The sequence below is a fragment of the Hirundo rustica genome, chromosome 1 (assembly GCF_015227805.2).
Source record: "Hirundo rustica isolate bHirRus1 chromosome 1, bHirRus1.pri.v3, whole genome shotgun sequence".
NCBI lineage: Eukaryota > Metazoa > Chordata > Aves > Passeriformes > Hirundinidae > Hirundo > Hirundo rustica.
Genome location: NC_053450.1, coordinates 116674123 through 116701946, shown reverse-complemented (window position 1 = coordinate 116701946; position 27824 = coordinate 116674123). Strand labels below are relative to the sequence as shown.

The 27824-nt window shown below is 39.0% G+C and overlaps 1 long non-coding RNA gene across 1 annotated transcript; it reads left to right on the top strand.

Annotated features, from left to right (window-relative positions):
- Positions 1–26661, top strand: LOC120758191 (uncharacterized). The gene is made up of 3 exons (XR_005702798.2): positions 1–50; positions 23658–23802; positions 25084–26661. It is a non-coding gene; the product is annotated as an uncharacterized LOC120758191 (long non-coding RNA).
- The last annotated feature ends 1163 nt before the right edge of the window (positions 26662–27824 follow it).

Here is a 27824-nt window from a genome sequence, read left to right as displayed (position 1 = left end):
CAGGCATCGTGGCAGCAATGAAGCTGTGCACCTGGGATGGGTTCCCTAAGGTAGGTGGCAAAGGCAAAGTTTTGGGAATTGCTCTCTGAAATGGTTGGGTGAGGAGGAAAAAAAAGAACAGGTACAACAAATAAAATAGAGAAATCAGAGGGCATGAAAGCAGTGATATTTAGCACAAACCCCTTTGGGAAGGCAGAATCAGGGATCTCTGAATATGAATATGAATATGGATTCTGTTTTGTTCCTGCCATTTTCATGGAAATAGTGCTCTCAGTGCAACCTTTGTAAACAGAGGAGGGCACCAAAGGAAGTACTTGACTAGCATCATCTGTTTATCTTTGACATCAAAAAAAAAAAAGAGCTAGATGCAAAATACTGTCCACAGCCTCAGGCAAAATATGACAAAAATATGTATGTAATTATATTCTTCACTTTGGGCTTTGCTATTATCAGAGGGCATACAACTGCCTCTCCCTTCCCCCAAGCTCTTTCTGAGATGGAGACAGAGATTATGCATCACCAGCACTCATAGTTAATAGGCTTCTCATCAGACAGTTGGCATTTATGAAGGAAACGGAAAAGCTCAACAACAGTAATACTGCTGAAGAATAAAAAGTTATTGTGCAAGCATAAAAGGCTTATTGTTTTCATAGGAGTTAATTTTCATGCAATTTTTCAAATTTAGCATTTTTTAAAAACACTTAACACTTCTTACCTCTTTTTCTTATGTAAATACTGTGCAAACAATATCTAATTCTTAGTTATTAAATAAGTACATATTAATATTTTCCTTTTGGTGACAGAACAGAGGAGCAATTTCATTCTTAATGTCATGTATTGAGTCATTTTCTTGGCAGTGCTCGGACATGGTTGGCTGGAAAGGACGTTAAGCACAGGGTTGTGTCATGAACTAAACAACCTGATCCTAGTCTTCCTGAGTAGTGGCACAGCAGCAGAGAGAACATACGTTTGTTCTCAAAACGGGAAGAACAGAAGTGAATCAGGCCTGGCCACCACTTTCCAAAACACTGGCTACCATCTGGCCTAGCAAGATCAGACCACAGTGATGATACAGGCCAGCTAACAAGATCACCCCCACAAGGAAGCAGGGGAAGAACTGTCCTAAGCCTGGCTAACAGGGTCTTTCAGAGGCTCTTCTTGGTTGGTGTGTTTTGGGTACGTTGTCTTGGTCCTAAACCCTGCCTGATTCATAGGGTAAGCCCCTAAGAAAATTGACCTAAGTCAAAAAGCAAGCTTGTGCTGGTAGGGCTGTAATAGGGGAGATGTGTGGCACCTGGGGGCTCCTAGGTTAGGAGACTAGTGTTAACTCATTAAAACTGGATATTATTACAGAAATATGTGCCTGTCTTTTTGGTGGATAGTGTAACAAGACTATTCAGCGCTCCAAGGGTGAAGAACAAGATGTTTGTTCTGCCAAAGAGAAACAGCAAGACAGGTGTGTATCTTAATGGGCACCTAAATCAGGTTTTCTCATTAGATACATCCATCCTTGAATCCATCCTTTCAGTACTTAGTCTATGGCAGAGGGTGGCTGTGTGCTGGAAGGGAAGGAGACAGCAGTAACTTGCAGAGCACACCTGGGAGGTGTGTGTTCTTCTCAGCCTGAGGGCTTCTGTGCAATAGCTCCCTTTTCTAAAAAAAGCTGAGTCTTTCCCATGAGGCGGAAATGGAGTTTCTTGCCATTTTTGTGCAGATAGGCCACTGTGCAGGAAGGCAAGCTGAAGCACTGAGGAAGGTCCTACAGAAGCACAGGGCCAGGCAGACGCCTGACTAGAGAACAGCAAGGAGAATACCATTATAATGGTAATTTTCTTGACCTACTTTATTCAGCTATGGAACTTTGAAAGCAGGATCCCTAGCAACAGCATTACAGTCCTGAGGCTTCCGGATAGGGGCTTGGTGTTTGGCTGTTTTCAGCTGCTGTTCCACATCCTGAGCAAAGCAACTTACCAGCAACTTAACAAGGATATTGCCAAAGAACCTGTCTCTCTTACCCATGCTCCCTCACCCATTCATCACTTTATATTGTTACAGTAACCATGTTTGGGATTAAAAAATCAAACAAAACTTTATGCTAAGTGAAAAAAAATGATGAGGAAAAGAAAGTTGTAGGCTACCTGTGCTGATGTGAGGGTTGGTCTGTGCATCTGAGCTCATGATCCTATGGTTAGTTACAGATAATTAGTCAGAGCTTCCCATAGAAGATTTACATTTTCTGTAGCTCAACAACACACTGCTTTATTAAGTTAAAAGCACACACAGACATACACCAATGAATAGACATTCACTGGGGGAATAGGGAGGGCCCTAAGAGCATTTCATGTGTTTGAGAGTCTGTTTAAGTAATGGCATTTGCCTAGCGAAAAAATTCATAAACACTACTTGGATTTCTTTTATTTAGACGTTTGTCTCCCTGTTTCTTTTTATGTTTTCTCAGAGAGAAAACAAAACATTACCAAACCTTTTACTGCTAGGGTCCTGCTGGCCATCATAATGCTCATGTAATCAGATGAGGTGTCTTTATTGTATAGGTCATATGAAATAAGTTAGTGTCCTCAGTCCAGCCTGTAAAAAAACTGTTGTGATGTTGAATTAGGGTACAGACACCCTTGTTACTGTCAGGGTTTGACAATACCTCAAAACACTTGTAATTCAGATGCAGAAAAAAGCTGCCATCCCCAGATGCTCTCTCCCACTACTCCACGGCCTTTCCTTCCTCCTTGAGGCAGAGACCAAAGCAGGATTTGTACCTCTCATCCATGCTTCAGTCTCTAATGGGTCTCTGCAAGCAGCATCAGAAGATATCTCAGGCCCTGAGATGTTAACTCTTAAAGGAACTGGCCCCAGACCATCCCTCTTTTAATAAACCCAAACATTTACTTAAATTTTCCTCCCTTAAACTATTCCTCTGAAGCTATTAATCTAACAACCTTTTAGTACCATAAATACATTTCAGTTCCGTTTTAAGTTCTCCTGGCTGTAATAGTTGTCAGGTCCAGAGCCAGTCTCAGAAAGAAGAGGCTTTCAGAGACCACCTTGCTCTTCCTGAGATATGAATCCATCTTATTACAGCTGGCCAGCAGCCTGATGTATGTATTGTTGCTGCTGGAGATAAACACATTGTGGGTGGAAAGAAAGATGAGCAGTATTACCTGCTGCGAACAGCAAGATGTAGAATGCCAATCTCACAGCACCTAAGGAAACCAAATCCCAAAATATCCAGGTTTTATGGTCCTACATAGCATAATCCTGCCCATAACTTTGACTTGAAGTGGTGAAAGGAGACTTTGCAATAAAAGGTTCAAATATAAGTATTAAAACTTTCTTCTCCAGAATTGCACAGAATCACAGAATATCCTGAGTTGGAAGGGACTGACAGGGACCATCTCGTCCACCTCCTGTCCACACAAAACTAGAACAGTTTGTATGGTTCATGTGGGTTTTTTGAGTAGTTGTTAATAATTTGTTTTCATTGATCCAAGTCAGATGCCAGGGGCACTGGGCTCGATGCTTTCTGAGTTGTTCCAGGCCTGGGGCTGCTGAGCACACAGCTGGGATGCAGCACAGCAGGCTATCACACACTTTTGGCTCTATATGGGGCACTATGTTGCCTTGTGGGTTAGTATCCAGCTTGATTTGCTAATCCTCTCAGCCAAAAGGAGGAAAGGAAACATTGCCTGAGGCATGCAAGCAGAAGCAGCTGTGTGTGAGTGAAGAGAGGTGGAGCTGGCAGCCACGGCGTGTCACAGAGGCAGATCAGCACTGTGGTCACCTAGAGCTGGGGCTGGAGGCACACACAGCCTGGTAGGGTGCCAGCAGTAGTCACAAGCTGCAGGCCAAACAGCAGACTGAGGGGGTTACATCATTCTATTGCTTTTGCCCAGACTGCCTTTGGAGGCTGTTTTAGAGACAGGTGGCATTTCATCCTTGCTGTGATCTATCAAAGTCATCCATCAAAACTCTGGCTACAGGGAAATTAAGGAATGAAACATCATGAAGGGGAGCCAGGACTTCGTCCATTGCCACCAGGATACCACACTCTCTGCTTGCAGCAGCACTCTGGCATTTCTTACAGAATGCTGTGGGTGTGCTTGCAGGAATCTCCCAAAAGAGGGGCAGAGGATGCTTAACTGTTCGTCTGGATGTCCTAGTCTCAACACATAGCTGTTAAGACCCTGGTGTTCCAGCAGAGTCTTAACAGGGACTGAAGTCACCCTTCTGAGTATAAGGATTTACAGAACCCCCCCCGTTCAAAACATACTGTGAGTAATATATACATTGAGTCAGTCTCTCGATACGCCTTTATGTAACAGGGATCTTGACCTATTAAGTGAGACAGGTCTCAGCTACATGTTGTAAAAAGGGATCTGGATGTGTACTACTACCTCTTCTCTTTGTCTGCTTTATATGGCTCGAAGTTGTGCAAAGCCATGTCTGGCTTTGCTTATGCACAAGGAAAACTTTTTTTTTTTTTTTTTTTTTTAACAGATAAACAATTTCTTTGAATCTGTGTTTTATCTTCCAGAATTCACTTATTTCAAAGGCAGCCCTGAAAATGCTTTGTTATAACTTATGTGGCAGTGGGTGCATTTTATTTGGGCTGATAGAGATTGTGTTGTTTTATGCTACTACTACACTGTGAGCTGTGCTCTCCTTCTTGTGGTTTTTTGCATGTCCTGAGGTATTTTTCCCTGTCTTAGGAGTTCATGGCAGAACCTTGATTGATTTGGAGGTGCAGAGGATTGCAGTATAATGAAAAATTACCTGAGGTTTTTGCTGAGCTCACAGGTCTGTGAGCAGTAACATACTCATTGCTATTCATAATCAGCGAGATACTACATGCTACTTCTCAAGAATTTAATTGCAGTTGGCACTAAAGACCTATTGCTGGTGGCAGGTGTCTAGATGAAATGGGGGGTTTCTGGGGATATCTGCCATGTGAAAACTTCCCAGGAATCACTGTCATCCAATTTCTAGCAGGGCTACAAAGAAGCTATCTGCAGGTAAAAGAAAATTTTACACTTTGCTTCTAGAGGTGCATTTCAACTAGAATGCTAAATTTGATCCTAGTTTCTGTTAGATTGACTTTGGAGATTCTGATGCCTGCCACTGAGGCGCTGAAAGCTGAGAGATGTTTTGATGCATGAGCTTGGGTCTGGGCAAGTCTGCATCCAAAAATACGTGGAAGACATAACCCAGTGTGCAGACAATCCTCATCTCATGTTATCAGGCCTTCTGAAGTGATGGTTTCCCACTGTTTCACTTCAATCAATGCTAGTTTTCTTCATTGTCCCCTTTCATCTCCTTGTGAATGCTACTTGTTCCACAGTTTACCCAGGGCTGTTTGTTGCTTTGAAAGTATGTGTAAAATTAAAAGTAGCCTGGGGTCACCTAGTTTAAGTGTAGACCTCCTTGGTATTGCTTTGATGACTCTGAAGGGTGGCATAACCAAATGCAAAGTTAGGCATGACTTGCACTCCCTCCTCTGCTGGCAGAAATGTTGCATGAACATGATGACTTGAATTAGCTGGATCAGGCAAGAGTGAGAAACAAATGCAGAATAATAACTCCACATACAAGGTCCTGTTGGCAGCGTGATTCCGTTCATGGTGAATCTTTGGGGAAGCACAAATATTTCCAATAAACAAATGGGATGTAATCGCTGAGGTTAGGGAGAGGAGGAAGGAAAGTGCTATTAGCCATAGTCATGTTCACTTAGTGGTTGTAAAAGTGACATTTGTTCAGTGTATTTTTCCTAGGACCAGTGCTGAAAATAAATTCCATCAATTAGCACATCTGACAAGCCACAGTGTTTTGCCATTTCCCAAGATCTTGCCCAGGAGAATAGGTGAGTCTGCTCACTGAGATATTTTTCAGCATATTTTTATAACTTTACTGAGAAAATGGTCACATTTCAAACAGTGAAATTTCAGAATATGCAGATCACTGCCTGCCACGTCATCCATGGATGGGTGCTTCACTCCTCAGCTAGTGTAGGATGGTGCTGCTTGTGCCACAGCTATGAAGTAGCTTGTGATGGGTAGAAAGGAGAAGCTCTCTTCCTATTCGGAGGTTTATTCATAAGAAAGAGATAAAATCAAATATGATATATTTTCTATTCTTTAGATAGCTACACAAACAGTTAAAATCACCTCCTTGTGCAGGAGTCCTGAAGTTCTCATCCAGCTGATTCACCCAAGCTTTCCTGGAAAATACACTTTATTACTGCAGAATATTTGTGTTTAGTCAAATGAGAAACTAAAACATTGAGCTCTTTGGAAAAGTGTAGTTGAGATTTGAACCAGATAGAAGGGATAATTTGCTGAACTGAATGGTGATATGATATGAAGGCAATGGGCAAATGTAAAGTCGCTGTGTCATGACTGCAGCAACAAAAATATTTTAGGGGGGGTGATTTCTGCTAATTGCCTTGAGCCGTTTGCTCGTATCTGGTGTCCCTTACCACTGTTCCAACAATACCTTTTCTATTTTGGATTGTGTTCTGTAGGGAGAGATTAATGTCTTCATGTTATTTGGAAAGCACCCCGCCTGGGACTGGGCAGCCAATAATGAGTAAATAACTCATGTATTTTGGGAGCTTGAAACAGTAGCTGTGTGGAAAATGGCAAGTCTGTCTGGCTTGCACTGCTGTATGTGTGTGCTGAGAGAGTGTCTGTAAACAGCACATGTCTCTGGCTGATGTGACCACCAGTGACTGTGCAGATTGTGCAGAGTGAACTCTACAAAACCAGAAGTGAACTGCTGGGAAATAAGTGAGCGTTTCACACAAAGCAGATCTGAGAGGACCCTGTGGCCTCTGCAGCCACCCAAGCTGGTGTGTTGTGCTTCTCTGTCCCCATTTTCAACGCTGGCCGCAATAAAAACAACAGCATAATAGCATCCTGCCTTGTTGGGTCAGGATGAGCTGCTCTCATCCATGACAAGGGTTATAACCATGATGTTTCTTCCTCCCTTTTATCACATCTGGACAATAGTTCTTTCAGACTTCTCTCAGAGGCTCCTTTTGTGCCTCATTTCCTATTCCTTTCACTCAGGAAACCTTGATTCACCACCCATACAGCCAGCCCGAGGAGGGACATTAAGACGAAAGTATGATACCATCAACTAAGCCAAAAATCTCCTGACATAGTTTATCTAACAGAATGGTGTGTGCCTTCAACCTCCTGCTGCCAAAGTCATAATTTCTTTACTTTCAGCAATGTGAGGATGCTAAAGCCAAGTTTATAAACTGGGCCACTTCATTATCACCACCTTTAAAAATTCAACGGTATGGGAAGGCAGTGCTTCCAGTTCCAACACTATACCTGGGGCAAGCAGCAGATTTCTTTCTTGTACTGGACTGAAAAATAGCTTTTCCTTGGTTCAGACTGGTAAGGTTATATATATTTTTTTTAAATTTATTTTAAATTTAAAATAATTCTTTACAGTTTGAGGAAAAAAACCCTGCACACCCCCCAAATCTCATGCTGTATTAGTTCAGCATGTATATTAAAAAATTCCTTTTACAGAGGGCTGGAATGTTAGGAATGGGAATAGTTCTACTAGGATTGGGTATGGGAAAGGCTAACGTGTCATTGCCTGGTGTGCTTAAACTAAGGCTGACTGCCCAGTACCAAGCACTGGAATGGATGGGTGAAGGGCAGTCTGTCACCAGAGGGAAGCGGACTCTCTGATCTGTCGGCTCTTCTGCATCTTCTGACATTTAAAATCAATGAGAAAAAAAATTATGTATAATGTGGTTTTTCTGGGCTATATTTTGCTTCTAACCCATTGCTAAATCCCTTAATCCCAGTTTAGTTACTTAGGCGAAGGCTCCTAATTTCATGGGCTGACAAGCTCCCTAGTACAACAGGCACACTGCTGCATACACATTTGTAGTCATGATCTGGCCACAAGACCATAGTTTTTGCCCTGCTCTGCTACACAAGTACGGCTGCTGGCCAGCTGCTGTTAGTGTTTAATATTAACACTGCGGTTAGAGTGCACTTTCCCAGAGCCCAGCTTTGCTAGATTTCCAGTTACAGAAACTAAAGCTACCTCTGGTCCTTTAATCCTCTGCTTTTCTCACGTCCTCTCTGGATGTTCTTCTTTCACCTTCACAAGAGAAATCTACAGATAAAAAGTGGTTTTCCAGCCACCTTGGTTATTCAGTCATCTTTTGGTGTATGAATGCTGGTTTTTACAGAAGTCTTGCCAAACTTTTAGAAAAATCTTTCTTCTCCTTTTGAACTTCTTGATGGTTTATCTGACCCCTTACAACTAAAGCAGAGTTTGATCAGTGGCACAATATTTAAATAGGAACTCGCTGCAGGGTATTGTTTTGGTTTACTATGTGCCACAACAGAAGATATTCTGGCAATTCCCACACAGTGAAGGATTTGCAGGATGAGACAAAAACTAATTACTGTAGGTAATACAGCCACTGTACAAATTGGTTTTATAAAAAAAAGAAAGAACCATAATAGCCATCAGATTAAGACACCAAGCTCATCTAGAGTTATTGCAGTCATACAATTCAACAGAGACATTTCTCATGCAACACAAGATACGCTTTCTGAAAATATAAATCACAACAAATGAACTGGGAAAGGCATAGCAGCGACACACATAAAATTACAGAACAAAAGAAATCTCTCTTGGTTTTCTTTGTTTGATTACAAAAAGCTGAAAGGCAAAGATTTGTTTATCTCATTGCATAGGGATACAGCAAGATTCATCTGTCAGCTCTTTATGCTCAGGGCTGTTTCACGTGCGTGGTCACGGTACACTAACATTTTAGGCAAGCTATTATTTCTTATAAATACTTGTTAGGGACCTATGGTTGTACTCAGGTAAGATCAGCACACAAGGAACTCAGCAGTGATTGACTTGAAATGTAAATACCTGTGGGGGCAACCTCAAAAACAAAATGTTCCCATCAGAAGCTGATTTGGAGGCTTGGAGGGGGATTTTGTAGCTCCTGAAGAAGTCTTGCAGTGTAAGTTTTAAAGCTTTTCTTGGTTCAAGTGGCAATAGTTAGTAGTTCAAAACACGGCTTAAGGCAGCAATTTCATTTCTGTGGATTTCAGCAGGAGAAAAATGTAATAGTTCACACAGTTGTACTCGACTTGCGATTGAAAAGGAGCTTGCGTGCTCTAAATGTATTTCAAATGCCGAGACAAAGCAAATGTGTTCTTATAAACAGCTTTGTAAAGGCAGGTAATCTAGTCTCTGTATGTATTATACCCTTCTGGTCTCATAAGTCATGAGATATGCATAGAGAGTAGTTTATAATATGAACACTCAGAACTTATCTGTCAGATATTTATGGGTTGCTACATCTCTCTTCTTTTTTTTTTTTTTTTTCCATTTGATGTATTAATTTCTTGTATCTGTTTCAACTCTCTTAATCTGAGAGACAGATTTTAAAGGAATTCCAGATGTAAGGCAAAATGTAAAAACTCTGTCAGGCACCTAATTTTGCATGGAAATGTCCAATGATATTTCCAAAACACCAGGTCTGTTTGACATCTAATATGCATTACTTCTCAAAATGAATTAGTCCTATATCCTGTGTAGGCTTTGTTACAAATCCTATTTGATGCCTATCAGCACCAATAAATATCTAAATGCCTTTGCAAATATGGATTCACATTCTTTAATACTGTCTCAGAATGTAGTGATAAGGAGAGTTTTGCCTAAGAAAGCATTTCAGTATTCAGCCTTGGAATTAATCAGGTGAAAGCCAGGGAAGGTTAGGTTCTAGATAATCCTTCCAAAAATTAATATCTTAACATTCTCTGTGAGTGCTTAGTGCCATATACTGCAATACAACAAGGCAAAGATCTACTCTACATATTTTCAGCAACTCAGTTATTTTTTCTTTTAACAAAGAGCAGTAGACTAACTTCAGCCTAAGTCAACTGAGAATTTAATGTCAGATTTTGTTTAATTGGACTGAAGTTCCCAGAAATGTCTAAATAGAAACACACTTCAATGAGAAATCTTTTTATATTACATTTTCTTCCAGATACTTGATTCTAAGTTTAATGTAAAAATCTTGTCCTGCCATCCATTTTGCTAGAGAGTGCTTTGGAGAGATACTTTTTAGGATTTTTTCTTTGCTCTAAGAAGCATTTGAAAATGAGCACATCTCAAATGCAAACCAATAGAAAAGTAATCTCAGCTTTCTAAATGAGGAAAAAGATCAGAATTCTTTCTGTTTATCTTGCTTGCTCCATAGCATCTAATTTTCTAGTAGATATCAGAAAGGAAAGCAAAACAAAAATCAATTTTGGAAGTGAAGGAAGACATTGAAAGGAATACTGAAATATGTTAAGACCATAATGACCCCAGATCTCTTTGTCTTCCCAAATGCTATTATTTTCAACACTACACAGATTGCACAGCGTTAAAAAACGAAAGTGGTACATACACACGCTTTTATGACCTCTTGTTTTTTTTCTACATAAACAAATAAAAGTCAGAATCTTCTTTTGATATGTAAGTTAAAGATGAAGAGCCAGACAAGTAGCCTTTATATAATATTTACATGTTTAATGATAGACATATGGAAAATTAGCCATCTTGCTGATCTACCCTGTAGAACCCCACACACTTTCTTCCTGTCTGTGATATTTACTCCAGTGTATAGTCTAGCCTCTTTAAAGATTACTTGTAAATACCAGGTGCCCATGAATAGAAATAGAGAAGAAATTAAGAGGTCTAATCATGGTTGTGGTGGTGATAGCCTCTAAGTAAAACTGATTTTGCTAGCCCCCAAAAACCAGGAACAAGGATGAGCATTGTCCAAGAACATGGGGCCCTACCTGCACTTAGTTGAGTTCTCATGGTCATAGTTAGCAAGAGGTAGTTAAAATGAAGAGTAATTTTTATATAACTTCTATTTTTTGTAGCAAACTAATTTGTGAAACAATGGATTGAACTTTTGACAATGAACCTAGCTAAGGAATATTTTGACATCATACTTAGTGTTTTTTGAGTGTGTCCAACTGAAATGTCGTGTAGCTACATAGTTGCATATATTAAGTCCACTTACAGACTAGTCCTTCTTACAGACATAAATCTATATGTTTTATCTCACAAACTCAATTATTCCTACAGAATCAGTATTTCTGTAGGAGCTTATTGAAGTATAGGCACACAACACCATTTCATAGAAAATAAAAAATCATCAGGTTAAATTAAAAAAAAAAACCCAACCTTTTCTACTTACTAGACCAAAGCCAGAGGCATTTACAGTGTGTGGGATAAAATTAGAACAGCCTGGAAGTTATCTGTGAGAAATTTGAGGAAGAAATTAAAAATGCAAGTTGACCAGCAACTGCTTGTCATGATGGGAGGAGAATTTTGGCATTGTGACATGAATTTAGTCAAAATCAGTGAACTATTTATAACAATGATAAAAGTGTTTGTAACTTAACAAGTTGTCTACTAGTATTATGAAGGATAGTTTTCCCTCCCATCGTGGGTACACATCTTTTTTGCTTTGTTTTCCTCGTTTCCCTTCAGGTTCTCATAAGACCTACAATATGTGAATATCAAAATCTTTTTTGTTTCAGCCAGTGTTAAAAATCTCATTTTTGGTCTTGTTTGGTAATAGACTAGAACTTTTTCCGCATGTGCCACAAACGCAATCTTCTTTGTGAAATGAGCAATATTAATTCTGATCATTTTCTGAAGTAGCAGAGCTTTTCACAGGAGCATTATTTTTAAGTGCTGTTACTGGAATTACTCAGGAGAACTTAGTTTAAATTAGTGATGCTTAAATTAATTAAAGAGAGCGGCCTGTGAATTTTCCCATCTGAGTTAGGATTCAATATCTTATTTGTGAAGGATTTTTTTGTGTGTATGTATATTTTCAGCAACAGCAAATTTGAAGAAAATCTAATTTGAATGTTGTCTGCTGCATAGGAGATTACATTAACATTTCAATTAAAAATTACATGCAGGCAACTGCTCATTTATCCTGAGATTTCATATATCTTAGTCTTGTGTAATGCAACACAGACCAGCTACAAGCAGTGATACTACAGTACTTATATGGGCAAGGTCCTAGAGAGGATATATTTGGCAGAGAGAAAAGGGCATGGGAAGTTTGGACACCTGTCTCCTTTTTTGAGTACTGCCCTCGTCGCACTGTGCCTTCATGGAATAGAGGAGGAGATGCACTTCATGGAGCAAATGCACGACAGATGAGTCATTTGAAAGTGCATGAGCTAATTCAGCTTCCACTGGCTTCAGGTGGATGGATTAAATGCAAGTATGAAAAGTGCTGCACCTATTTTGAAAAATTAATTTGTTTATCTTAAGTTGTCTGTTGTGTCTGGGTGCAATAGAGATCAGTGGTCTTAAGGCCTCTAGCTGCTACAGGACTTGTAGGTTTTACGTTGCTGGACAGGGATGAGATCAAATGGAAGTTCAGGCAGGAGCTGCTAAGGAGGAATATGACTATAGATGCAGTATGGATGATGAGAGGCAGTTTACAAAATGTTATGGAAATGTTTCCAAACATAAGCTCGTGAAATTTTGGTCTGAAATTTGTAAAGCTACTTTCTGGAAAAAAATATCTTTGCAGTGAAGGTCAAGTTGGCTGGAACTGACATTTATTTAAATAACGTGAGTTGTTATCCCTTTTCTAGATCTCTCACTCTTTTTTCCTCTTCTCTTTTAAATAATCAAATCCCTTTGAGAGAAATGGAGGGGTTAGAAATTTTACTTTAGAGAAACTGTTGGATTGACAAAGCCTACCCACTAGACCTAATTTATTTAATACAGATCCCAAAGGCTTTGCTCAATGAAATCAATTAGAAGCTCTTCCTAAGGAAGGGTGTTGGACTCTTGGGATGTATGTATGTTTATTAAACATTTTCCATTCATTAGAAACCATTCCTCCTGAAGTTGTTCGGGTTTTTTTCTTTGCTTGCTGACTGGGACAAAATCTTGTTTATTAACGTAGATGGTACATACACCTGTGAAAATAATACAGGAATGTTGAAGATGTTAGGCTGGCATGATGAATTGGAAATGGAGTAATCCTGTTTTCTGCAATTCCATTGCTCTGAAATTAGATTTCTGATTTTTACTGGTTTAACGGCAAGATTCTGTCAGTTTCCAAGTTCTGATTTTTGTGACCTCTCCTTCTCAGATAAGAAAACCAGAATGAAGAGGGTTTGCTTTATATAAAATGTTATCTGTAGAAGAAGAAGAAAAAAAAAAAAAAAAACAAAAAAACCAAAAAACAAACCCACACAAAAACAACAAAAAACCCCCAACACTTCCAATCATTACAGACGTGTTTATTCCTCTGAAATTTCTTTCAGGGGCTTGGCATCTCTGATGAATAAGAAAGGCAGTTTTTAACATATATCTCCACATTTAATTCCTCAGTGCATCCGTTTTGGCAGAAATCATTACAATGGGGTTGACACATCTCTGAACCTGAGAGGCGTTGTCAGAATACGGAGGAAAGAGCACACAAGATGAAGTCAGAGCATTTGTTCCTTGACAGCTCTGAGATGCTGGCAGCCAGATAGGGCTGGGAATAAAGACAAGGCACTATAGTTCCTCCTCACTGATCTGAAGCCAGCAAACAGATATCATTTCAGACATAAACACTCTGAGCAGCATGGTTTCCTCGGAGGTTGTAAGAGTGAAGCATATTGATGCCTTCTCTGAAGGTTTATGTTTCGTGACCTCATTATAATGACTATTTTTTTCTAACAGTCAGTCTCTGCAAAGATTTGCACTCAAATAACCTATTTATGGTATGAATGAGAGGGTTTGGGGAAGGGGGGGTTCAGACTGAAATTTGTCTCCTTATCCTTACAGCTTGCAAAAATAAAGCTTAATGTCTGAACTGCTACTGAATTATTAGATTTTACATAAATTAAGGAAGGTAAAACTCAATAGATATGCGTACTTTTTTTAGGTTATTAACATACGTAACTTTGTGTCTGTAGGTCTTTTGTACTGTAACTGAAAGTATGCCTACATTACTATCAAGCAACTCACTTTGTATCAGTATCAAAAATGTCACAGCAATGTCACCATTGGAAAATGTTTTGAAAGCTCAATCATGGAAGCCTGGTAGTTTCTATTTTGCCTCTCTCTCCTCTCTCTCTTCTTTTTTTTTCCCCCTAGAAATGCAAGGTCAGTGAATTTGAATGCTGTAAATATTCAGGTTGTGATGTGTTTACACTTTTGTATCCAGCTACTACAATGACATGCACAGAGATGCACCCATTCTCAGCTGTCTTCCAAGCTGGAAAGCTTGTGCTATAGTATGACATGGTTAAAGAGGGATTCCAATATTCAGGGACTAAAATTATAGAAGTCTTCTTTCCTCTCTGCTATAAACCTAAAAAGCTTGTTCAGGACTGCTCCTTCTGCCGCTGGCATCCCAGTGTCTGTTCTACTTATAGTGCTATTTATAACTGGTAGTAGTGTCTTACAGAACCCTGCCCCCAAGTTATTGTGGAGAAATGCATGAAGAAAGGTGCAAAGATGAACCCAGGCCACTTGTATCAGCCTAATTCAGACAGAATATGTCTTTGCTAGTAAAAATATATATAAAATAAGACACTAGCACAACCAAAACTGGAAAGTTGTGTTGATGTCACTAGTACTCATGGCATAATTTGACAAAGGTTGTTTGCTGGTAGACCACAGGCTTCTGTTGGTTCAGATTTGGGAAGTGAGTCTGTTCCTTCCACCCTTGGGATGAGGCCAGTTTTTGGATGCAGTTGGTAGCAAGGAGAGATCAATTGCCTGGGTGCCAGGTATCCTGCCATACATGCCAGAGCAAGTCTCCTGACATGTAATTCACTTGGCATCACACTGACCATAGAGAAAAGAAGTCTAATAACAACTCTTGGGAATTTTAATTTTGCAGTCTGCATTCTGTCTCCTAATCATACATGGATATTCAGATTCACAGTTTCAAAATATACCTCTACATGTCCAGCTCCAAAAATAGGTCAAAGTGTCTGTCCCGGCATCAGTACTAAAAATTCATAGGGTAAGAATTGAAGAAAAGCACCCATAAACGTACATCCTCCAGCCTACCCTGCCTTGACTGCAAGAGGGAAAGTGAGTGTAGAGCAGGATGCCTCAAACAATAACAAAGCACATGACTGAGAGCAAAGTCTAAACCCACACAGAGGATTTCAAGCCAGCACCTCCCTTTATGAATCTCTGCTTATCTCCCCGGTGGCACTTGGACATGGCAGTGCCGGGCATTTCTCAGATTCCAAACTATTTAGGTCATGCAAGGTTTAAGATAACCAATTAGGTCATGCAAGGTTTAAGATGGCCTCTTTAGTCCCATCAAGTAGCTTGTTGGAAACAATAAGTTATTTCAGAGCCTTTGTACTATGCATTTTCAACAGCTTGTCTGTGTGAGAAAGAGGCTAAACTGGCAAGCTCTAGCATGGGTGGCGCTAATGACTAAAAAAAGGCTATTCTCTTTGCTATAAGATTAGAGAAAAAGAGTCATTTTAAACAACAGTTCTAAGCTCCAGTCTACTTATTAATACCATATTCTTATGGTTGAAAGATGATTAGCTAGTATTCCCATGCATTTTATTTAACATTTATTTACTTCCATACTTGAATAACTTAATCATAATTAAAATAGATTTATTCATCTGTTTCTCCTTCTAGCCCAATTAGGTAAAGCTCAGAATTTTATAGGATATTTAGAACCCTGAAGCAGATGCTGATTAATAACAGCTAATCTTTGTTCTTTGTGATACAGCCCAGAAGAGCTTCCAATGATGGCCAAGCTCTGTTACAATCCTGGATTGCATGAAAATTAAAGATATCTTTGATGTATCTCCTCTGCAGTACAGACCCATTTTCATTTCCGAGTTTGTCTCTCATATGATCAAGATCCCATGACTTCCTATAGATACAGAATAGCTATTCCTGATCCTATGTTCACTCAGAGGGAAAGATTGTGACTATCCCAATGTCTCTTTTAACAGGGCCAAAAAAGACTGAAGTTGCCATAGGTAATTCCAAGCATTCCTCCATTTATGCTGATTTTACTGAAACATAAGTTTTAAAAATATGGTATATACAAACCCAGTATTAATGACAAGGCCACAGGTGTTTTTGGCAGTATCTATGCAGAGTCCACAGGGAGCACAACACATGTTAAATATGGGGATTCTCTAGTCTACAGGATAAATAGCTGAAATGCAATAATCCTGGTTAAACTGGTGCAAGCTCTTTCAGCAGCCATTTTGGACTTCATGTTGTCTAAGATATTACAGCATAAAGTACATACACTAGTCCCATGCATGTGTATCCCTGAGCTAATGTTTCTCAATCATCCTATATTCTCTTCAACACTGCATTTTTCTTGTCCTACCACTGTCTGGTCTCCCATTCCCAAGAAACTGAAATAAATATAGTCTGAGGGACTAAATTTTGGTAGGAAATGCACCTGAAAAATTCCCAAGGGTGTCACCACCCATCTTGCAAGCACTGAAGTTGTAAGTCATGGCAATTAAAGTGTTGTTTCTTAGTGAAAGTGATATATAGTAGCCCTGGTTTTATTGCATTCTGGCTGCTTTTTGAAGTGTGTTAGACAACTCTAAAAATAGATATAATTGCCAAGGAGCCTGTTCGCGAATGCCAAGAGATTTAAAGGTAGACATATTTTGAAAAAATTGAGGTGGAGTACTCACACCTCATTTGGGGGCAAGTGAGACAAGAGGGTGTCCACGCCTGATAAAGCGCAGCTCTGCCAGCAATTTACACCAAAAGCGACAGTAAGGTCTGCAGACAGTCGAAATGGGGCTGTTTCACAGAACATACGCCACCTATTTCAATACAGAATTTTGCAATGCTTTTGTGCATGTGTTTCAATGCTTATGAAAGCTACCACTTGCAGATACTCAGGTAGACTGTCACAGCTTTCCTGACGGTGGCAGAAATAAGAGAGTTTAATAATTCCCTATTTGTTTCTGGGAAGTGAAAGAAAATGTGCAGTCTTGCTACTTTCTTTTGCTCCAGCTTGATCACAATCTTGAGAAGTCACTACCTTCTTCCAGAAAGGCATAATGCTTCCCTTGTCCCACTGTGCCTGCTGCCCTTGATGACAACCAGCCACTGATGACTTAGAGGCAGCAGACAGGATTTGCTAGACCCCCAAATATTAATGAAAGCTTGGGCGCTGCTGATGGCATAGGAGCCAGGGCAGCTCAGCTTCACAGTCTACACAGAAATATTCTGGTAGTTAGCACATGCATACTTCATAGCAGCCACAAACGATACAGTTTGAGGGGCTTCAAAAAGGAGCAATGGGTAAGCATGGTCCATGAGAGGGTCACCTGGTTCTTTTCACTGCTCTGGTTTAGTTCATTTTGGTAAAATGCTCCTGCAATATCCCGCAGACTTGACTACTCACTTGCAATGTGAGGAGGTTTGCGCCCTGACCCTAGGCTGGTGGCTGCCCTGCAAGACCTGTTTGGTGATGTGAGACTTAGAGCAACTCTGAGCAAGTGTTTCACCACAATTGTGGCTAAAGATTATACTACCTATTGGTAATAATTAATGGCCTATTACCATTTTCATGAGTCATCTGATTATTTGATTCAAAGCCTCTAAATTAAAATTTTCAGCTGCAAGGCTTTTAGCAGTATACCTCCCAGTATTCTTCTCAGTTCTGAAAATGTAGGGAATAACTGCCACAGGGGAAAAAAAAAAAAAGAAAAAAAGATAAAATGCATTCCCACTCAAGTGTATGCAGTTTATGATGCATCTCACATATATATATACTGCAACAGTTTTAAAATTCATATTCCTTGAAATAATTTTAGGCGCAAAGATTTTGTCTTTGAAAACCTGTAACGGCCAAAAATGTTTAGTTTTGTACTGAATCATATCTTTCTTAAACAGTAACAACTAAATGTACTTAGGTGTGAAACATGAGTTCTTTGACACATCTCAAAACACCTTACAAAGGACCACAGAGTGCAATTCATCATCATATCCTGCCATGTCAGATGATTCATGTTGTTATCAACAGATATTTAAAACCAAATTCCATGGAATTTCAACTGCTTAGTGCATTATCTCTGAACATTATTTTAATCCACTAGTATTGGGTATGCCAATATTCCAATGTTTCTTGCTTAATTTGGCAGAGCCATTACCCCAGATTATGAGCTCTCATCTTGAGTAGATAGCTTTTAAAGACAAAGATGCCATGTGCAATCTACAGAATACATTTTCTAAAATCTGAGAACCTCCACTAGCATTTTTGCTTGTTTTTGAGCTGGGCAAGAGTTGAGCTATCTGATTTTATCAAACTGTCCAAATAAACCATTACTCTTGTGCTGGCTGGAGCTGTGTGCCAAATAGTAGCCTAGAGCAGAGCTGCTTGGCACTGTTAAACTCCTGAACTAATCAGCTCATGAGGAAAACAATTCCAACCAACCTGTAGGAAGTGTGGAAGGGCCTATGCATCCCTTATTAAAATGAATCAGTTTCTTCATTGCCATTCTGTGGTAACAGGGGCTGTGTTTTGACTCACCCTTCAAAGTGTGCACAGTAATTGTACACTAAACCTCTCCACAAGGAGATTCCTCAGTGCATGTAAATGTAAGGGACGGGAAACAAGGAACCATACGTAAATCAGTGCTTGAATTAAGAAAAGATAATGATCCTATTTCAGTTCTGTCTTGAATGCTTAAATGGAAGAAAATTGCGCAGGCCTCTTTCTGCATCAGGGGTGGATGCTGTTCTAAAACGTGGTGCTGCATGCCCAACAGGGAAGAGTGGAATGCTGTGTAAAAAACCCGCCTCTTTGTAGGTCAGATACAGATACATGTCTTGACTCAGTGATGACTAATAAGAACTTCAAATTCAGTTATTTTTTCTTCCAGTATACACTTCCAAATGAATTAAAGGATTTCTTTCCACCCTGTTTTTTACTGAATCGTATTATTTCCAAGATCATGATCTTCTGATCTCATGTATACACAGAGATCTTATGATCAAAATGTTTTCAAGCACTCATCTCCCTCAAATTAATTTTTACATGTTTTTGTAATTCTTCTGTATGACCTAGAGAATATTTGTCCGAAAATGGAAAACTGAGGTACAGCTGACTCTTTCTTTACCTCTTCTCCTTGACTTTTGAAATGGTTGTGTTTGGTTTTAGACAAAAAATATCAGAAATGTCTCATTAGTAAAAACAATCTTATAGTTGATGTTTTTGTCCTGACAACACAGCATCCTAATATATATAAGATCCAATATTATTGTGCTCATGCTGCATTTCTGCAAGCACAATATATCATCACTGGACAATATTTTTTCCAGATGAAGGCTGTGACTTTGTCCTCTGAGGGTTGTCTGTAAGCAGATAATATTATTGAACTAGACAGAGGGATTTACAATGAAACTCTTTTTAGTTATCATGCATAAGTCCAGGGAGCTTTTGAAAATGGTCCTGCTTTGAGTAATTTTAATATGTTTCTAAAAGATTTAGAGTGATATAAGCTCAGTGTCAGAATGATATGTATGGCTATTTTTAAATGTTTTAAGTATTTTTTTTTACATGGCAGTGTAAAACCCCGGCTGCAGAGCTTTGTCTATGTTCATATTTTATTAATCCCTCTGCTTTAATGTCCTCACTTCTGTGTCTCTCTCTCTCTGTCATTATCTTCCTTTAAGTCCTTGCCCAGCTACTTCCCAGAGACCATTTTAAAATTAATTCTAATGATTTTAGGCACTTTTAATATGACTGTCATGAAAAGACTGTTCTCTTTAGTGAACCAAGTTGTTAGCTGACAGCAGTATTATTTGGGGACCTTGTCTTACTGTTTCCTCCAAGCTAACAAGATTCAGGCCAAATCCTTTGTCTAATCCTGTTTACTTATTTACAGTTTAAATTAATTTAAATGAATATGCTGCAGGATAATTGACTCCCTTAAAATATAATGGGGAAATAAAGAGGATCTAAGCTCCAGCTGTTTTTCAGAGAGGAAGACGACTCAGACAAATACTGTGACCAGGCTCATTTCCTGCAACCAGAAAAAGCCTGAACATATGGGGCATTTTCTCTGGCCTGTTGGGAATCTGGGGCAATTTCTCCCCTCTGATTAATGGATCAGTATGGCTAACAGCTTCAGAGACTCCACTGATTCTGAAAGAGTTCTTGGCAGACCACTGATTTTAAGTGGAATCTAATGGTTTTTTTGGATTGAACACTCTGGATAGCAACCTTTAGTGCCTTTCAACACAATGGGGAATGAGAAGACTAGCCAGGATTTGTGCACTTGACTAGTTAAACAACAGCAAAAATGCCTGATCTTATCGACATCCAGAAGAAATGAGGCAATTGTACTTAAAGACTTTTGGATACTTGAACTTATTTTGTTTTACCATTGTTCTTGTGGATCACTGTGTATTTACCAGGAGTCTGTAACTTCATTTCTGACAATTTGCCTGGGATCAGTGCCTTGTGACAAAGAAAATCCCTTAGCGGGCTTCTTTGCAGAATGTCATGCCTCTCCCATTTCCTGAAAAACAGAAGGACAATGTTCATGCATGTCATTTTCTCTGGACCTCTAGTTCTTTTATGGTGCTTCTCCATCCCTGTTGTACTGGCAAAGCTTAATTCAGTGGGGGGTTCACACTGGGCTTTCTGTGAAATTGACCAAAAAGGAGACTGTTGAAAAGTGATAATAAGAATCACAAACTGTGTTACATCTCCACCAGCTGCTTTTCAGAGTTTGATTTATTACTGTGGAGAAATTCACATCTTCTTAGGGTTTCCATCTCAGTCCTCCCTGAGGTTCAGAACCAGAGAAGGGATGGCTGATATCTGAGAAGAGAAGGAAATCTTCACACATAGGACATATATATGTATATGTTACTACAGATCATGTCATTTCCCCTGTAATACCTATTATTGCACCATAATATATTTGTCTCTATCAGAACACACCTGTTATTACACCATAACTTAATTTTCTTGTGAGACAATTTCAAGGAAGATAAAAGCACTTTTTTTGAACAAACTGCCTGCAGAAGAACAATAGTGATCTTATAGTAATAACTGCTTTTATGGAGCATTTTTCATCTTGTGAGCAAGATCTACCTTGAAGGTAAATTGCATATACTTTCCCATTTTATCTAGGTGCCTAAGCATGAGGTATCGTTTAACCTACATATTTTGTTCTCCCAGTGCTTCTGTAGGTATTGTTACAAGTGTCATTCAACACAGGACTTAGGCAGATATTTTACTTTAAAACCTTTAAAAGGCTCAATTGAAATCAATGTCAGTACTCTTGGTACACTATATTGAGCAAATATGTAAACACCTGCAGGATAAGTAACTTATGTTGGCAGTTTCTTTGGGGCACACCATTCTTCTATTAATGTAAAAATACCACATAAATATGTGGCAAAATATGAATTTTCTTTAAATATGCACAATATCCCAGTGAATTTGGCTAAGAGTTTTGTATGTAACAATAATAGACATAATTTAAAAAATTCAATCTAAAACCAGTCAATCAATCCAATTATTCTGAAAGACTCAAGATACCAGATCCTAGGTACCTTGTGAATTCTTCCAGAGAAATCAAGTTCTGTAAGTCCTCATGATACTGTACACAAAGAAAGAAACATCTTCAATATCCTCTGAACAGTGTCTCAGGTGTCCTCATCTCAGAGGGCTGAAATGAATAACTTGCTATTGTTGTTGCTGGACTACATTTTAATTTTTTTTTTTTTCTTCTGTTTAAAGAAGACAATAAATCCACCAAAGTTTGTCATTTTCAGCCCAGACACCCTGCAGTCTGCTTCTGGGATAATGCTGGTTGTTTCTTATACATCCCATCATAAACAGTGATTCTTTATGGAAACGTCGCTTCCATCTAACTACTAAAAATGACAGCAAAGACCATGCAATAGAGGATTTGCTTGGAAAACATAATTTCCAGTCTGTACATACACAAGTCCATTTCTTAAATAAAACTGTAGTTTAAGAGAAACCTGTGATAAATCTAAAGAATATATTGATGAGCTGAGGCTATAATGTGTCCTTTTCTCCTACCCTTCAGCAACAAAAATATCCACTTTCTGTGATGATAAGCATTATATGAAGCTATACCTACTGTGATTTTATAAGCTTCTAGGTGCAAACATCTTGGGGATCTATAATACCATTTTTGTTTATAAATAATTTGCAGCATCACACTGTTCATCACACTTACTGGAGATACCTACAACACTTTTTTTTACAAGTATCTTATTCAGAGGCAGTAAGTCATGGAAATGTGTTTCTACCTTGTTTCACCAGTCTGAGTCAGTTTTCTTTCATTCCTTTTCATGACTCCTTGGGTAAGATGTTAGAAACAAGTTTTCACTAATTATGTCAGTCTATGCAGAGAAACAGCTAATTTATGTTTATTCAGTAATTATTTTCCTGGATGCAGCCACTCACGCCTTCCAATGAGAACATGGTGTGTTTATAAATGTTTTGCCAGAGAAGGTGCTAAATATCCAAGCTTTCATGCAGGGATGCTGAACAGCCTCACCTTTCCTGAAGATGGAACACTTCATAGTTTAGGGCTGGAAGTCTTCAGAAGCCTGCTTTCAGTCTTGCTTTTCCACAACCTAGCTGCCATTCCTTCCTGCAGTTGTGTCCTGTCAGCCGAGGCAGGATGGGACTACTGATGGCAGAGGCCGTGAGGACAGGTCTCTTCTACCACAGGCAGACACCTCTGATAAGTCCTTCTGATGCTTACAAGGAAAAGACCTGCAAGCAATTGGCAATATTTTGTACTTGCCTGTTTTTAAATTTTGGTGGGAATTGCTTTGTTTTTGAATTCTAAGTGGGTCTTTTTATCTCTGACCAGAGGCATTGGAGACTTTTTGGTTCTTGTGGTTCATGGTGTAACCATGTGCATTCCTGAGAGCCCTGGAAATCAGAGGCTGTTGTTATGTACAAGTTTTATATTTCCTTAAAATTTAAGGCCAAGAGAGACCATCAGACTGTTCAATCTATCTTGCATATAGGTGCCTACCAAATGTTGCACATGTATGCCAAGGCTGAGAGAACTACTTTCATTAGCCCATAGTATTTTAGGCCTTGAGAAACCAAACTAAAATAGTGTCTAAAAAAGTACCTGAGCTTCCTATGATACTTGAGAACTGATTAGGCATGCCCAGACAACCACAGAAAAAAATCCATACAAAATATCCACCAGGCTTGCCAATCTGAGCTATTAAAATTTCTACTGCTTCTGGCCTGGGTTTAATTCAAACCCAAGTATCAGATGTCTAAAATAATTTTCTACATTGGGTTAATATCTTTCTGGCTACAGCCAGATGAATAATATATGGTTCAAGGGAAGGCAAAAACTTCTTCTGCAGAATATATGAGACCAAATATCTCTCAGAGGAGTGGAGAAGAGATTCTCCCTCTCTGCTGTAGGCAGCCAACTGGAGCTCTCAAGTATGGGATTTGATTATACTTAGTACCTTAATGCCATCCTGAAAATGTCTGAGTGGGCAGGGTGCAATTCAAGCCATCTTTTTCCAGCCGTAATGGAAGAAGTTGCACAGATGCATTGTTCTATTTGATGCAGGGCCAGAGGCATCACCAGGGGATCTAGACTGATGTGATCCTCCTTCCCTCCCTGAGCCTGCTCTGTCCATTAGAAGTTCTCCCAGAAGCTGAAGTGAAGCCGTATTTAAGAAAGATGGCCTTTTTTGGGACAAGATCAAGCAATGGTGAGCGCACCACCTCCCTTCATAAGTTGTTACAGAGTTTAATTACCTTTACTGCTAGGAAATTTCATCAAATTTCAAGTTTGATTACATCTAACCTGAAACTTCCAGTCACTGGATGTAGTTGCGCTTTTGTCAGCAAGAGTGTAAAAGCTCACCGTTGTTGTCTATTCTCTGTCCTCTCACTCATTTCTTAAGTGGAATATGTCCAGCTCTTTTAGCCTCCAATCTCAAGACTTGTACTTGACATACAAAATATTTGGATTTTCTCCAAAATTCTCTCATCTTCTTTAAAGTGTAGGCACCAGAACTGTGCTTGATATCTTGGAAACATGCAAGGACTGTGCTGAGTCCTTTCCTCACCAATGTACTGAGGCCTCATGTAAGGGGTGATTAGTATAATCACTTTTTATCATTCCCTGAGTCTCTGCTCTCTGAGCCAGTGTCCATTCCTACAAGCTTTTGGACTGTAGTAAAATGAATTTAGTGTGCTGCTTGTTGGGCAGTAATCATTTAGCCAAATCAAATTACTGCAGAAGTAATATATCTTCTTTATTTATTGTGCTGTATGCAAGCCTTTAAAGCAAAGATTCTACCTCATAGCCCGAAGTGCTGAAAACAATTGAAAACAGTATCAGGCAAAGACTGTTTCTGATTCTGCTTGGAAGGCTCATTGAATGAAATCTCCCCATTAAAAGGCTGCATTTTAAAATTTGTCAGTGAGACACTTCTTAATCCTCGCGATAGGTGACCTGTTAATTCCATGTAATGCAAGACTTGAAATCAAAATGTCATGTGGTATTAAGTTAACTGCCTTGCAGAAATCCAAGTAGCTCCCATCAATACAGCTGCTTTTCTCATGCAGACCTGCAATCTTTTATATAAATCTTAAAAAACCCCAAAAATTCCTCAACAAGCATAAGTGTCGAGAACTAACTGCCACTAACCTGTTCTGGCCAGGATTAATTAGATTTATTCTTTTTCTAATGTTTAAGTACCCCAGAAACACACACTATTTTGTGAGAAGATCAAAACATCAGTTTCAAATGATGGATGGCACATAGCAGAAAAATATACTTCCTTACTTATATTGTTCTCTAAATCAGAGCTAGGTGGAGTATGAGCTGAGCTAGTTGAGCTTATTTACAACCGCTCTTTCTCTCACAGAGTTAAGGAATTACTGACAGTCTAAGGATCTTCTGTTATTTAAAACAGAAACTCTCCCCTAAAAGTCACTTAATTTTTTTTTTTTTTTTTTATTTTTTTTTTTTTTTTTTAATGTAGAAAAGGGCCTTAGTAAAAGACCAACAAGAGCTTTCAAATGACAGAATCTGCCAAATACAGGAACACAGAAACTACTGGTGCTTCTTGAAGGGAGTTTTTAATGCCCAGTCCTCAAAGCCTTGTGAGAGTAGCTGTGCTTAGAAATCAAGAAGGTTGCACACTGCCAGCACAGAGCTTAAAAATATTAAGAGATGCAACGGATTTGTCCTGGCCCTCTGTGAAGAGGACTTTGCGGCCAAAACCTCATCACCTATGCATGCAGTAGCAGTACCTATGGGCTGAGATGAGAATGAGGACTGCTGGTAACGTCAAGCCTAGAGAGAGAGAGAGCAGAAACAGGCATACAATTTAGGAATGCAGCTATAGTGTGAACGTTGTGGTTTGTGTTGCTTTTAGTATTTCCAGGTTGCAAAATTTCATGCTTTTTGCTGTTCTCATGGCTAAACACAGACTACTGCTCTGGGCCCTGACTGTGTCCCTCCTTGGAGTACGGAGTAATCCCAGGGAGAATGTGCCCCTGACATGTCTTTGCACTGCTCTCTACAGAAAAATCACACAGGATCACGAACAGAATATTCCCGTTGGACTCCTAAGCATGTGCTACTAGAGTTAAAAACATCGTGAGATTTAGCTCTTTAATGTACCCACATCTAGAATATTAATTTCATGCTACTGTTGGCGATGAAAAGATTGATCCTGTAATGAAAGGAATATTAGTCAAGGGATGAAGAGAAGGTCACTCAATTTATCTCAGCACTGGAAGAAGCGGTATTCTTTGCTGATTTTGTAAAAAGCTGTTAATGTCTCAGAAGACCAAGGGAATAGATGGTACCAGCTGATTCTTTAATTTAGCCACTGAAATATTTTGTTAATATTTATAAATTTTTAAGGATCTAATCCTGTAAAGTCTTGTTTATATGAATAATCCTTACTCACAAAGAGTCTTGCTGAATTATGTAGGGTTTTTTGCACTGGAAAAAAATAATTTGTGTAAAGATCAGTACTACCGGGCCCTTAAATATTTACAAACACTCCTCAAAATTATTTTATGAAGGAAACGGAAGAACCATCTGGTATCCCCCGTTATTTAATGCTCCCTGATTCTCCTAACTACGTGTAGAAGTCAGCAAATATTAGCATTTTCTTTCTTATCTGAGGGCAGCCAAATTACCTTCTTCTTATCCTGTAGACTTACACTCCTTCCTAACAGAGGACTAATCCTTTCACTTCTACTTATGTAAAATGGACAGACAATGCCAGTAAGCCAGTCAGCAAATCTGCTATGGAGTTTGTTCCAGGACCAAAGTTTCTCTCACCCAGAATAATAACCTAGTCTTTCTTCTGCACATAACCATCATGACATCAGCAGTATTTCAGTCCTGAAAAATCTGTGACATTTTTAACAGCAAGTAGCTGTGCATCCCTTTACAGTAATTTTCCCCAGAAAGAAGTACTCTGTTCTTCTTTTCAGAGATATACTAAATACCCACTTTTCAACAGCAGTTGTGGACGCTTAGCTGCTCTCAGGAGTGAGTCTTTGAATACAAACCTGCAAACCAACTACACATGTGCAGCTGGTCAAAAGACTTTTTATTAAGTGCAATTTCAACAACAAAAAAGTTCTGTTTTCCTTGGCAATTACACTTAAAACATTAAGATGAATGCAGTCATCATGGCTAATGCAGTAAGTTAAGTTATGCATTCTAAGATCAGTCTTCTCTTACACTGTTGTGATATTTAACAATGCAAATAGTTCATTCCACAAAGTACCACTAGAGGTTCAATTTTAAAGGGAAATTACTGCCTTTTTTTTTTTTTTTTTTTTTTTTTTGGGGGGGGGGGTGAGCGTGTCAAGCCAAATGAAAAGCAGATCTGATAACTCCTTTTTTTTTAATTTAAAAATATTTAACAACAGTAAATCACTCCAAGGAAGTCTGAAATGATGATAATGTGATGTATTGCAACCAAGTGCATCCACTCTGGGTACGGTACCCAGCTGTCATATATTTATATACCAAACAGTAAAAATGTGAACACAAGCTGTATTTGAAGAAAGGGATGCTGCACATTAGATTTTGGGTTTGGGTTATCAACAATGATTAATATTTTTCTAGTTCCTTAAAATGAATTTTAGTCAATTTCAGCTAAAGGAATAAAACTCACAAAGCCTGAAAATTGTTTCCTATTGCAAATAATACACGGCTGGTAATGCAGTCTTGGCTTCTTGAATCTTGAGTTTCATCAGCTTTGTGACATAATCAAACACACTGCAAAAAGAAATGCATGCTCACGTACTATGTTTTTATTTTTAAACTGATCGAGTCTTCAAAGCTGGGTTGAGTCAGTCAGTGTGAGAATTGTGTAAGGAACTCATGAAGGTGATTTTTATCCATTTTCTTTTTATTTGTTATTTTCTCTTACACTAGTAAGAATTAAAAATGATTGGCGTACATACAAGTGTTCATGAGCCAATTTGCAAATATTCTAAGGAGAAAACAGAACAGGTTTTGCAATAGTACAAAGGCCTGGTCCTGCATTATCTTGCTAATATGATTCAGATATATTACTCAGTGAGGTAAATATTTACTTCAGTAGAAACTCACAGGACTGGAGTACAATGATGAAAAATTACATATGAAAATGTATTAGTTGCATGCTTTTCCTCTGTCCTCCCCTTCCCTCAAAAGACCACCTGTCTGTGGCCATAGCACTGGTCCTTCTGACCTAGAAGTTTCTTTTTG